At 37.7% G+C, this 15,420-nt stretch overlaps 1 protein-coding gene across 1 annotated transcript in view; it reads right to left on the reverse strand.

The window, feature by feature from the left end:
• Positions 1–5,208, reverse strand: part of LOC122254187 (alpha-(1,6)-fucosyltransferase-like) — a 22,587-nt gene extending 17,379 nt beyond the window's left edge. The window contains exon 1 of the mRNA XM_086541141.1: positions 5,122–5,208. The gene's annotated coding sequence lies outside the window, so the exon portion shown is untranslated. The remainder of the gene's footprint in view (positions 1–5,121) is intronic.
• Between the last annotated feature and the right edge of the window lie 10,212 nt (positions 5,209–15,420).

Consider the following 15,420-nt stretch of genomic DNA (forward strand, 5'->3'; position numbering starts at 1 on the left):
GGTCGACCAAGACACCTTCCTACGACGCTCGGCATAAACGAGATTTCGAGTCCAAGGCTGTCCCCCAGAACGGTTTGCCACGCCTCTCGACTACCCGGCTCTAGGCAAGGCTCCGCCTCTCACCAACCAGCACTAGGAAAGACTCCGCCTATCGAGAATGACCTGTTACCCCTGATTGGCAGCACATCATGAATCATATTGTATATATTTAGATAGAGAAGTAAGACTCGGACAGGAGACAATATGTGTTAAACTCTCTACAGGTAGAGACCGAGCCTTTGCTGACGCCCTTCTTCATACAGCTACATTGTTATCATCTTAGTGTTAATTGATATATCTATAATTCGTGTATCTCTAGTATTGCTTGTATGTCGCAATGGTTATTTATGGGTATATATTTGTGACTCATTTTATTGTATACAATTAGGAAGTCATTGTATCGTATATGTTACACATCGTGAATTACAATATATCAATGTTGACGTGATATTAATACATCGCTAGAGAGCTACCTACCCAAACTGAGGCCAAGACCACACTGGCAGAGCCTGAAGCTAAACCTCAAAGGGCGAGAAAACCAAGACCACAGAGACTAAAGGTCAAAGCAACTAAGTAGTGTCCTCCAAAGAGGCCCCTTGTGATGAGTGTCTTAGTTTGTTGAAACTAATAACTCACATAAGATAGGAATGTGAAGCTAGACAAAGTTCTTTTTACAAACAGGATATATTCCATAATGCAAATAACTTGCATTATGGTACACAAAAAGTAATAAACACTACAGTATAATGATCACAGTAATAAAACACTGAAACGAAATGTATAAACAGGCGTCAGTAGTAACGCAGTCGATTCCAGTCTGCCTGTATGTTCCAATCATCCCGGTTATACGGTGGGTTTCCCCAGCAGTGGTTATGCGGGTTTGTAGGCTTTAATGGAAAGCGGTGGAAATCAAAGATATTCAGCTCTTTTGTGGGGTAAATATAATTGGGAGATAATTATATCATCTTCAACCTCAGATATCGTGTACTGAGATCCTTCTATGAGCAGACAGTCAATCCTAGACTGAGGAAAGGGCTTAAACTAATATTAATTGAATCTGCCAGAACCATTCAAGATGCCCTCAGGTGGACAAAAGCTCTCAATTTCCTCATGGAGACCAACCTTATTCCCCTGGAATTGTGAAGTAATATAAATGGCAGCCCATTTTTTAATTTTTTTTTTAAGTCATCAAGACGCCCATGGACTTCCAGCAAGACAAAAGGTGATGAGATGACTCAGGCAAGAGTATGAGCTCTTTGTGAATAACTCCTGACTGTCCGACACAATATGCTTTCAGCTCAAAGGTCGATGTCCTGCAACGCCTCAGAAAGGAAGCAAGAACTTTCCCTCGGCCAGTTGGTACTTAGACGCCACAAGCTTGTCCATGGCAGTTCATAGAAACCATTGCCTATTCTGGCCGCTGTTGTTGTCACTGTGGCTCACTGAAAACTACTCAGTTGCACTATCTACAGGATAGCAAACATACATGGTTAGTCGGAAAGGGCCCAGAAACACCAGGTTGGTAATATGGCTATGATCAGGAATTACCTGCATTCATCAATACTGGATCTTCTGCATCCTTGTTGAAGGTCTCGGCATTGAAGTCTCTAAGCCTTATTTCCCGTTCCAAAGGAGCCAGCTCACTTGTTTGTGCTTCTGGTGACTTTCTTAATGTTTTAGAAAAAAAGGATTTTGAGATTTCTTTTGTCCCAGGACTTAGTCTGGCACACAGCTTAGTCATAATTGATGAAAGTTGTGACCTTCCAGGTTCGTTATTAATGGCATAGATGTATGGTGTAGATTTGAATTCAGCTTGGTTCATTTGCATCAGCCAGGACAGACATCTTTCTCTTGATTCAGTTAGAGTACCTGTAACCTATACTGATCATCCAGGAATTTCTAAGGTGTCCTTTTGTACAGTAACAAAAAGTGATTGTGATCTTAATATATCACCTTTTTCCAACAACCAGTTCTCAGAAATATTAGTATTCCTGCAATGAGAGATCAGTTTATTTCATGTTCAGTAAATTGTGGTACTCCAGATGGGGATGTATACATAAAGGGTCACTTGCATGATCTATTGATTCCTCATTCAATTACAATTGTGCAGAATAGGCAAGTTTACATCTGGGCAGTTGATACTTTACCTTACAGAATTAAGCTCAAAAAAAGTTTCTAGCTCTGACCCGAGTAAAATAGCCATGATAGATAATGCCTTTCCATATAATCCTAAGGTAGTAACCCAAGCAGAGCTTCCAAATTTAGAATAAAACCGCAAAGTAGTGTCTTGCCTATTCTACAGAAGGACAAGGGATTATTTGATGGTGATAAACTGACTATTGGTATAGCCAAAGGTATTGTGCATTGCATACCTACAAGTAATACAGCGCCTATTTTATCTAAACAGTGGCGTCTTCCACGGTCAGCCAAAGACTTTATGTCTGAGTGTCAGTCCTTGCTTAAAGCAATGTTACCGTAGGAGATACATATCTACTTCCCAGGATAGAAGAAACTATTGACAGTCTCTGCAAAGCACTTTTCTACTCTAGACTCTAGAGCAGCTTGCTGGACTATAGAAGTTAATAAAGCAAATCGTCCTGAAACAGCATTTTCGGATGGACAGAACGTTCATGGATTCGAATACCATTTGGTATAAAGTCGGCTCTAAGCACTTATCAAAGGCTATCTAACTTGGTCTTGAGCCCAGTTTTAGGTCATTATACACTTTGTTATCTAGATAATATCAATATCTATAGCAGAAATTATTCTGATCATCTTGATCATGTAGATGAAACCCTTATACTTTAGTCTCATTCAGGTTTTAACTTAAACATGCCAAATTTGAGATTGCTTGTTCAGAATCTTAATTTTTAGGATTCCTCATTTCTGCTGCAGGTGTACAACCTGACCCTGGTAATGTGAACATATAGTACATATTTTTTTTTTCCATTTTTTGGCCACATGAAAGCTCATGCCAACTCTCGAACAGCTATCTGCATGGTCTGTTCCTGTCGCTGTCCTGATGGGCTTTTCTGATTGATGAAACTGAGTGGATCTGATGCTGTTTGCTGCTGTCATCCCATTGAATTGAATGGCATTACTTCTTGCGGCCCTGTTGCTTCAGCATCCGACCACCCTGTGGAGTCCCACGGCCTGGAATCCTGCCTTATCTCTGCCCTGGTCTGTCGTTCCTGCCTTCTCTTGTGCATTGCTAAGATGCGAGCTCGCGCACTGATGACGGAGATTTCGCTGAGAGAGAAATCGTACTCGTGATTTACTCCGATCCATCGTATGCCAGATCGAGAGATGCCAGTTTCACCAGCCAATCATCAAAATTTCACCAGTTTTCACCAAAGGATTAAAATTGTGCAAAATAAGGTTTTGTTGAAGTTACTTATCGGTTTACAACATTTTTTTTCCATCAATCTTTAGTTCGATATAAAAAGTTGTTACTCCGTATCTTTTATGTATCTGGATTCCTGTATTATCTTGCAATGAAAATTGTAAAAGAAAATACAGTAAAATATATTTCGGAAGAGATTAATAAACATGAAATCCTTTGCGTTATATGAAAGCCGTAAATACAAACTGATAAAGCTCTCACCTTAATAACAAAATTTATTTAATCTCAAAACCACTTAGATCAGGTCTCATACTTTCTTGATTCCTTAAGCTTCATATGCAATGGAAGATTTGGTTGCATGAATAAAAAGCCATAAGTTAACAGCCAATATATTGCACCTGTAAGATTACCCGCTAGATACTAGAATGCAATTTCCCGACAGATAAAAAAAAATAGATCTCAGCACTTCTGCAGGTGCAGAATCTGATTAGACGGCTGTAATTTTAAGTTTATTTTCATCGAGTGTTTGTATATTTCCAGTGGTCGTAATAACTTATGATTTCAGGCTTTGAACTGTTGTTTAACTAGGTTTTCACCAAATTTCACCAAATATTTTCTGGTTCTAAACTGGTTCCACCATCTGACAACGCTGATTGTATGTCAAGTAATTTCTGTTATAGGAACGTTCCCTTACCGAGCTTTATACATGGCTCATGGTCGGGGGTGGCGTTATCCTCAGACAATTCTCACAGGTGGGCAGTTCGTGTGCGTTCTGTTTCTATACCCAGTAGGGGGCGTGCCCACATATAGCGGAGCTGCCACTCACGAATTTTCCACAATCCTTTACCTTCATCCTGTCCTCCTCCTACGTAATTTCTTATTTCACAAGCCTTTTTATTTCATTTTATCAGTATGAGTATTATCTAAATTTTATTTCGTGCGATTTGCATTTTTTTTTCTCCATTTTCTCTTATGTTTAAGCCAGGAACCTTGTCACGTCTTTTCATGGACAGTCTATTTACACTCGTGTATCTCATGCTAAGCGATGATACATCTTATTCCGGTAATGACTAAACATACAACTTTTATTCATACACACGAATATACACAGACGCACTTAATCAGCGAATAGTTCACCCAATTAAGCACTGCCCAGTCACGTTTCTCTAACACGCGTAAATGAGTAATGAGGATCCGTATTTCGATCACCATTAACCTATCTATTTCGCTGGATAACAGTACGTGTTGAATGTTTGGTGCAACAGCGCGCGAAACCCTTCCACAACCATAATGTCAAGCAGTGCAAAGAACTTGAGAACAAGGCCATTAGGGAAATTAAATCCGCTTACAACAGTCAGAGAAACCACACTACAGTTGTTAAAACAAATATGCATCAGCAAGATTTACGCTTGGACAAAGGACCTACGTGGACTTAAAAACGACAGCAAAAGAGACACTATTGCGTCCCTGCATTCGCTGTCAAGCGATGTGCTCTCGGACTTGAGTCAAGCCAGGCCACGCCGGCAGCGAGTACTGCCTGTCCTTTGTCACAGGCATCGTTAGCTGTTTCCCAAGGATGCCGCCGGTACCCATTATTCAGAATTATCGCTGAGGTTCCCTGATCACCCTTGAGATTCTTTCAGGATTCCTCAGTTCAAAAAAGGATTCTATATGGCTTCAACTCTGACCCTTAGTATGTCAATATGAAGTCCTCCACAACATACTGCCTCATCACATACCTCAATGGTGTTTACAAATCCTTTGAACAACGCAACACTGCTGTCGTCTGCGACTGAACTTATATATTGATCACGGCAGCAGCTACAACGAATTTCAATCCGCATACTCACACTTGTGTGTTTAAATACAGGTGTTCATGGGTATTTGTATGATTGCTTATTAAAGTAATGCATATTAAGCAGTGTGTGTGTCTATACACATATACACATAAATACACATAAATACACACACACACACACACACACACACATATATATATATATATATGATACGTGAATGTATATATGTATCTATCTACCTATTTCTATCTCTCTCATATACATATAATATATACATATAGATATATATACATATATATATATATATACATACATATATATATATATACATACATATATATATATATACTTACTTGGTTACTTGGTGGTAGTTACAGCTTGAGCCTTGTTATTAGCTCATGCCAGGGCCATCCTGGGGGACCGCCCGTTTTTTGTCAGTTGCAAGCAACTGAATTTGATGAGGGATGGAATTTGATTCAGTCCTCGTTCTTTCACTACCACATGTTGGTGGTTCATCTGGTACTGAGTGTAGCCATTTATCTAGTTTTCTTTTAAACACTTCAACACTACACTGATTTAAGTTTCTTATATCCTTCGGTATGCTATTAAACAATTTAGGTCCGTTTATTAGGAAACTTAGTTTTTGCATTTTTCTTAACAGGCATGTTTGTGCACTTATCCCAATGCGATAGCATGTTCTTCCCTGCCTGGGGGAATGTCTTACCTGAATTCCCCCTCCTTCAACAGGTCTTGGATTTGGTGTTAAGTTTTCAATAATTTTCCACACATATATAATGAAGTATCTCTCTCTCCGCCTTTGTAGTGAGTACAGTCTTAGTTTTTTTAGTCTTTCCCAATAGTTTAGACCCATCATATTATCTAACTTCCGTGTAAAGATTCTTTGGACTTGTTCTATCAACATTATATATTTTATAAGATTTGGGCTCCATACTTGGCACTGATATTCTAGTCTTGTGGTCACTAATGTTTTCCATAGTGGTAAAAGGTGTTCTGGGTCTCTTGTGTTAAAAGTCCTCATTACCCATCCACTCATAACTTTTCCTTTGTTGACAATCTGCTCTATATGGTGACTGAAACTCATGTCATTACTCATATAGAGTCCTAGATCTTTTACTACTTTTTTCTCCTCAATCTTCACATCTTCGACAAAATATGATCTTGCCCTTGAATTTCCAATTGGACTATATCTTATGATTTCAAATTTATCTGCATTGAATTTCATATTATTGTCATATGCCCACTTACAGATGGTATGTAGATCCTCGTTAAGTTTGTGTTCATTATCTTGTATATCTAAGGGTGTACTTATTCTTGTATCATCTGCAAATGATGTTACTCTTGAGTGTTTCACACCATTATCAATGTCACCAATCATAATAAGGAATAACAAGGGCCCAAGAACGTACCCTTGTGGCACCCCACTCATAATAATCGTTTCCTTTGAGTAAAGCCCATTAATTTGTACTTTTTGTTTACGATTTATTAGGAAGTTGTAAATCCATCTTCCAACTTTCCCGCCGATTCCAAGGTCTTTAATCTTATGTAGCAGGATGCCGTGATCTACTTTGTCAAAAGCTTTTGCAAAGTCTAGATATATTACGTCAACTTCTCTATTTTCAGTTAGGTCCCTTAGTATGTGTTCGAAGTGTGTCAGGATCTGTGATAAACAAGATCTACCACTTCTGAATCCATGTTGCCCGGGGTTTATCTTGTTTTTTTTTTTCTAAAAATTGAATTTTTTTTTTCCTCACTACCCTTTCAAATATTTTTATTATATGAGATGTTAGTGCTACTGGTCTATAATTTTTGGCCTGACCTTTGTTTCCACCTTTATATATTGGAATTATAGTACCCTCTTTCAGTAAGCTGGGGATAGTCCCCATGTCCAAAGATTTCCTCCACAAAGTTACCAGTGGCTTTGCTATGGTTTCTTTGCAGTTTTTTAAAAAGATTGCTGGGATTTCATCTGGCCCAGCTGCTGAGTTTGTTGGTATTTCACTTACTGCTTCAAGAATATCTTTTTCATCGAATATGAAGTCAGTGAGACATTCATCTTCATTACTAATAATACTAAAATGTTTCTGTGGGTCTGATATTAATTTTTCTATTCTTGGGACACTATAGACTTCTTCATATTGCAATTTGAGTAATTCAGCCATTTCCTTTGAATCAGTTACCAATGCACCATTATTCTCAAGAGGCCCAATTTCTGTTCTCCTCTTTAACCTGTTGTTTGCATAAGAGAAAAAATATTTTGCATTCTGTTTTATAGCTTCCACAGCTCTTTTTTCTTCGGCTGCTTTTTGGTTACTTATAGACAGTTTTAATTTATCTTCCAAAATCCTTATCTCTGCTTTGATCCTTTCTCTCATGATCTGATCTGTTGTTTTTTTTCAATTTGTTAACCTTATTTGTTTTGTTTCTTAACATGATCCTTCGATCTCTTGGTATAATATTCTTGTTTCTGTTGTTTTTTGGGGGGACAAACATTCTACAAACATCTTTAAATGCATTATAAAGCTTCTCTAGTATATCTTTTGGTGTTAAGAGGACGTCAATATCTTTCAGTGACTTTTCTAGTGTTGCATTAATTTTTTTCCAATCTATTTGATTATGGCTAAAGTTTAAAGATCTGAGACTCTTTTCTGCTTCGGCTATCTGTTTTTTACTACTTTTCTGATTATTTAATTTATTCATTGTGATTTCAATTATTTTGTGGTCCGATTGGGCTGTATAAGTTGATGATATGTTGTGTACATCTTCCCCTATACTAATGAAAACAAGGTCCAGTATATTTTCTTCCCTTGTTGGAATATTGATGATTTGGTTAAGGTAAAAATTTTCTTCAAAATCTAAAAGCATTCTCGCTTGTTGTTTTTCATCTTTAGTGGTATTTGCTCCTATCTTTATTTTCTTTGTTTCCCAATCGATAAAGGGGAAATTAAAATCGCCAAGTATAATAATAGCTTCAATTTCCCTTGTATTGACAATGTAATTACTAATAATGCCTAGTGATTCATTGAAAGATGTTTCTGTTGTTCCAGGAGGTCTGTATAAAATAATGTATAGCTTTTTTGTATCTTTTGCCAATACCCCTAGTATTTCTACTGTATTATTAGAGTATTCTATTACAGTATCCATTCTAGTTGCTAATTCTTTCCTGATATAAAGAGCTACTCCTCCTCTGCTTCTCTTATTTCTATCTTTCCTTATTAACTCATAGTTATCAATTTTAATTTCTTCATTTTTTATGTCTTCCTTCAGATGAGTTTCTGTAAGAGCTATCATTGAATAATTGTTGATCTTTGCCATGTCCTCTAGATATGTCGGTTTTGTCTGGTTACTTTTTGGATATAATCCCTGTATATTTAGCAACATGAGAGTCTCAAATAAATTATTTCTTTGCATGTCTACATTACCTACTGTTGTTAGATAATTGATGTCGTTTCCCCCTACTTTGGGGGAGCTGGACCTTCCCCCGGTGTATTATATACATGCATATATACATATAAATAGTTTATATGGTGTAGTTATAATGTATGATATATATATGCATTTATATGTATATATATATTATATATATATATATGTATATATATATATATATATATATATATACATATATATATATATAATATATATGTACATATAAATGCTTATATATTATACATTATAACTACATCATATAAACTATCTTTATATATATATATATATATATATATATATATATATATATATATTGTATTGTGACATACCAGTCATCTCCCCTTGGATGATGAGTATGTGTGTGTGTGTAAGGATAAGGATAGGGTTAAGCTAGGTTTGCAGAGCAGATACGCCGCCGTGCTTATATGCGCTGAGGCGAGCCCACCTGTGTCAGCGTGTGCTGACCCGGGAGAGAATGTGCCAACGACCGTTGACTCGACCTGAACTTGGTCCTTACTCACCGTATTGCCCAGGCACGGCGGTGACCGCCAGGCGACAGGGCGAGCTTGGACGGGACTCGATCTGCCGGCCACGGGGATGGTAGGTCGGCACGCTAATGACTGCGCTACCTATCAGCTGTGTTTGTTTATGTTTGTGTTGCTCTGCGTTGTTGTACCCCCATGCATTTGCGAGCCTGCGTGTATGAATACAGCATCTGTGTCTGTGTGCATGTATTTGCGTGCATGGATAAGTATTTGACCGAAGAGGGGACCTGTTGCCGATTTACCTCCTATTGAAATCATACTTAAATAGGCCTACAAACGGGATACGCTTGCTGACTGTCAGTCATATTTGTTTCCGTGAATTTTCATTTTGTATTTGTAAATTGATGGAATGTTTTTATTCTGTTTTATCTGTTCGTAATATTTATGCATTGTGATCTAGATGTTTCATGTATCATATGCAATAAATTCCGTACAACTCCCCTAGTCTCGGCCCTCAGACCTCTCCATTGTTTACTTATCCGGCTTGTCAGTTAAATCTACACGTGATAATCGCCTCAGGTCTATGATCTGTCGACAAATGCTGCGGTGTTCATTGTGTGTGTGTGTGTGTGTATGTATGTGTGTGTGTGTGTGTGTGTGTGTGTGTGTGTGTGTGTGTGTGCGCGCGCGCGTGTGTGTGCGTGCGTACGCATGTATATAAGGATTTGCGTAGCAGATGCTCCGCCGGGCTTATATAAACTATGGCGAGCGAGCCTGTGTCAAAAAAAAAAAATAAATAAAAAATAACATCTTTATTTTTGTTTTTGCTAACTTAATTTATTCAATAAATAATAAAGAATCCTTAACCCCAACCCAAGTTCCAGACCCCTTCCTCCCAGCCCTCTTCAACTTATTCACCCCCACAGATAACAAGATGATCTACAATCAACAAAGACTTTTCCCCTTCCGACCTGGCAGGCCTCCCTGAAGGTTTTGAGTGGACATGGCACCTCAAGATTGATTTATAAAGTCAGACAAGGAGTTTCGTCCTCCCACTACTATAACTACGACTTTCCTTCATTTTCCCGACTGTTATCTTCAACTCAACTCTTCGTCTAACTTATCTGCCCCCTTCCACCTCGGTGGGAGTTCCAGTTTGTTTGTGTCAGCGAGTGCTGATTCGTGAGAAAGTGCGCCATTGAGTGTTGACTCGACCTGAGCTTGGTCCTTACCCGCCGTAGTGCCCAGCCACGGCAGTGACCGTCAGGCGACAGTGGAAACTCACCACGGGGGTGTGAGGCCGGCGCGCTAACCACTACACTAACCAGGTGTACGCGTGTGTTTGATTGTGCGCGTCGAGAGTGCTTGGGCGCACAAATGTAAGTATACCGATATCAGGTCACTTACTTGTCAGGTGATTGATAGGCCGAGATATATTGGTAATGTTGTGTATTAACACCTTGTCATCAGAGTCTTCAGGCCCAGGGTAGTGCTTACTTGCTCCCGGCTCCCCCTGCCAGACATACAAATAATTGTAATATTCATGGCCTCGTAATAGTGAGTACTGAGAATATATCTAAAATATTTTTATTCTCTATCCATTAGTTCGTAGCCTTGGGTAATCAAATTAAAAGTGTAGTGCATCAGCTCTGTGGCAGGGGCCCCTAACTCCCAACCCCCTTCCCTGAAGCTGGCAAAATGGGGTGCAAGTATAAGCTTGATCAGACCCCTGCAATCGGATCCCTTGAAATTAGGTAGCGTGAAGGCATGGAATCTGAATAAAAACGGAGTTCCAGTGTATAATTCCTCAACGTTTAGCCTGTCTTTCATTAAGTAAAGCATTAACTAGAACACTTGATAATACTAATAGGTAAAATAAATAAAAGGATAAACAGACTAAAGAAATGCTAAAATTACGTTAAACTGTCATGAAAATAAAAACAGCTACAAAGTGAAGTGCCAGGCTAAGGGCTTACGTTAAACACTAACGAAAGCGATAGAAGAACCTAAAATAATCCTCTGGCAAAAGACCTAACATAAAAGAAACATGTTACTAAAACAAGGCAGCATAAAAGCCAATGAAAGTGATTTCTGAAACAAAAACTGAAATAAAAACATAACAACAGCAAATGCTACAAACTATAACTAAAAGGCCAAGAACAAAAGCAAAGAACTCTCGTCACAGCGATTCACAAACTTCACACGGAGGTAGTCACTACCACCACGGGATATTATCCCGAATAACTCATTGCTTTGGGTAGCATCAGTCATTAGGGCTTAGAAAAGAAACATACCTTATTTAAATAATTATTTATTAACTAAAACGAGAACAATAAAACTACAAATACATAAAACACAACACGAAAAACAAAACAACTAAAACTACATTAAACGAAACAAAACAGAACGCAAATTTCGTTAAACATAAAACAGAACACAAATTACGTTAAACATAAACCAAAACACGGAATACTATACACGGATACTATACACATACACTATGCACGGAAGAAAGCGAGTGCTGTCTAGCTTACCGTGAATCATTGTCTAGGGAGCACAAGACACGGAGGTTTTTACGAAGCACAAAGGGGGTAGGTACATCACCTGTGTGATGGAGGAGAGGCGTCAGGCTCCGCCATACGGTACACGGCATCAGGGCGAGGTACGTGGCGACGGGTCCCAAATCCACCAAAAACACACAGCGGCCCCTAAGCTCAGCTGCTATCCGCGTCTACCACAGGAACTATGTGGAGTGTACCGTGGCTACCCAGAGAGAGAGCACGTACAAGAACTCCCTGTACCTCATCGTATTTTATGTTTATTTCTTTCGATTGACTTACTTTTACTCAATTAGTTTTATAACTATTTATTTTCGTAATGACTTACTTTTACTCAATTAGTTTTATAACTATTTATTTTCGTAATGCAAAATCCCACCACGTCTCTCTTATTAAACTTTTTTTTTTGTTATAACTGATTTTATTTATGGTCTTTAAGTACTTTAATTCTTAAATACTGATTTTATTATTCATATTGCTTTTACTTGTCTTTTGAATTGTGGATTTTTAGGTTTTATTTCGATCTTCGATTATTTCATAATTTATTAACTAGTGAACGTCTTTTGGATGTAAACATTCTGTTATATTTCTGCTTCTTGTTTTAGAATTGATACTAATTGTTTTATTATTATAAGTAATGGTGGTTTTTGTTTGCATTATTTAGTTTCTTTTACTTTGCCATATTAACCATTCTGTACCCTTTTTACGTAACTTTTACATGTATTTATTTTTTATTAAACCTGTTTTATGATTTTATGTATTATATGAGATTAATTACTTTTATTGTAAAATAATTTGTTGCCACGTTGGCGCCCACGCCCTGTATATAAAGCGCTGCATATAAACCCAGAAGGGTTGTCTCTGGACTCGTTGTTGTGTTCTTACCCCCTGGATCACCCTGGATTTCCCTGTGGCAACGCAGGAGCAGCAAAGAAAGGTTGTGTTTGATCCTTTTAGTTGCCAGATAGGGATAATTGCTGGACGTGCTTGTTTTGTTTACTGAGAAGACATATATACGAGATGCCCTCACAGATTTTCAGTTTAGTTGGTTTCTTTTAAAGGAGTCTTGACTTTTATTGTTTTTGATACTCTTATTGATATTAGAGTTGAAATCCTTTTCACGTCAGCCCATTTGGCCTTATTTTGCATGTTTTATTGTTTTATTAATGGGTGTTGAACACACGTAACCAGACCCATCTTAATTGGGATTTATACCTGGGGTGTGGGCCGAATAAGTCTCCCTCTTTCTTTCGACCCTAAACCGCCATCCGCCGCCTTGGCGGAGGAATTTTCGGGTTTCCCCTCGACATTTCTTTCCATATATTCCATATGTTTATATATCTATATCTATCTCTCTCTCTCTCTATATATATATATATATGTATATATATATATATATATATATATATATATATATATACACACACACACACATATATATATACATATATATACAGTATATATATATATATATATATATATATATATATATATATACATATATATATTTACGGGAGAATTGTCCAGATATAACCAACAAATCCACACTCATGACTTATCAAATCAGAATTACTTTCTTTATTCTACTGGTTCGATTACAAAAAGGTAGATTAATTAGTCTTTTTTATCGGTCAGTCCTTACAGCCATCTCTAATATAGTCTAAAACTCATGTTCCTTCAGAGAGATCCTCATATCAGAATTACAATTATTTAAAAGCTGTTCCTTCATCAGAAGCCCAAACAGTCAATTGAAATCTTTAGAGATGTTGCTCAGAAAAATCCACTGATTTAGTTATTATTCCACTCGAGCAACTAATTGGCTATACGTTTCTGTATCCCGAAATTTACATTCTTGAAATTCGCATCTGTGTATGTTGGTGTTTACTGAATAGGCTTTTAGTGAGGCGTTTGCCAGTTTCTCAAAATCATTTACATTATTATCTGGAAACGATGCACAAACCTTAAGACAACTATGGAGTACTGATATATTTACGAAACCCCGCGATATCGCCCAGGAATTACCCAGAACATGCAAGCAAAACCCAAATGTCTTACTAAGAATGCAGACGCAAAGTAAAGGGCTCACTCCAAATATGAACAAAACCGGCCACAACGAATTACTGCGGCTTTCCATGATAACAAACTATCGTGTCCATCGGACATTCCAACCTGTAAAACGCATGTGTTCAACCCGATCCCGTGAAATGATGCATCTCTGTGCTATGAGGGAATTAATTACGGAATACAGCAAAGATGCAAGCGTTAAAAACTCAATGTAAAACACTTCATAACATTTAACGGACAAAAGTAGAGACTACCAACGTTTCACCGGAGACTTCTATCCAAACTCAGACACTTTTATAGACAATACAGAGCGAGAGCCATGAGGCGAATCAAGGATGATATGAAGTTCATGATGCAGTCAAACGAACTTGAAAGAGAATTAACATTTTGAAAATAGAATGGATTGAATATAAACAATCACTTGAACGAACTCTCAAAAATATAATACAAATCTGAAGTAACAGACTCGTGAAATTTACCGAGAAAAAATCTTATGAAGAGGAAAATCACGAACGCATTGAATTCGTCCAAAACATGCGAAAAGTTAAATACTAGATCACACAAAATGAAATCGAAATAAACAAATACATTGTCTAGTAGACATGGAACATTAATATTTGAACATTTTGTTTCTAATTAGAATAATGTATTAGTTATCCTTAGTATGCCAGATTGGAGATTGCAACAAGAGAGTTTGCTGGAAGGGCCACAATTACTGTCATAGTCATCCCTCCTGTGATTTGGAAAAGTTGTTCGTCCCCAAGCTTAGTGAAACATGCAATTAATGGTAGGAGGCAGTGGAAACACAACTTTACAGGGCCTTCCCACATCAGAATGATATTTAATAGAGTATCACTAGATGTGTGCTGCAAGGAGCACAAATAAGCAAGGTCCAATTCTCCTGTGGGCATCATCAAACGTTTACAGACGTTTCTTGGATTCAAAGGGTACAGGACCGGTTTGGGGAATATCTAAGAGATATTGGATCCAGGTTAGATTCATCAATTCTTCTACGTCAAGACCTATCCTATCAAAAGAATATCCTGCATGTATAAGACATACGATTCATAAGATCCACTTCAAGCATCAAAAAAAGGATGGATGGAAAGACTTGCTTATTGGCAGATTGAAAGAAAGAGATCCAGTGTTATTATCCTCAATGGCATGTGAAAGTCAAAAAGGGTACCAATGGATCATGAAGAAGTCAATACAGCTGGGGAGTATATTTTCTGGAGGCCATAAAGGGCATTTAGGGTGACTCTTCTCATTGCTTTGCAGCATTTTACATGGCACAAGAACTAGATTCCACTGCATCATTAATGGGTCCTCCTCATCATATCCAATATTATGCTTTGAGTCGCCATACCTTCATTGAGTAATACTTCATGTCCCAGCTCTAATAGATCTGTGGTCTAAAAGAGAAAGTGGTTCATAATAGCAGGTCATACACCTGCTAATCCTTAACTCCTCAGAATCCTGACTTCAATTTGATAGTGGTTCTTCAGAAGGCGTCAGAGGTTCTGTCCAAAATATCAACTCTGATTATTCCTATAGTTAAGACACAAATAGAAGATCCAGTGACAAAAAGATTGGAACTGCGAGAGGATATATGATTTCCAGGGAATTAATGTTAATGAAAAGAGATCCGATGGGTACTGAAGCTTGTTATTTACTACCATGCAGAG

The sequence above is a fragment of the Penaeus japonicus genome, unplaced genomic scaffold, assembly GCF_977035675.1.
Source record: "Penaeus japonicus unplaced genomic scaffold, GWHDUDI00000001_assembly GWHDUDI00000010, whole genome shotgun sequence".
Classification (NCBI taxonomy): domain Eukaryota; kingdom Metazoa; phylum Arthropoda; class Malacostraca; order Decapoda; family Penaeidae; genus Penaeus; species Penaeus japonicus.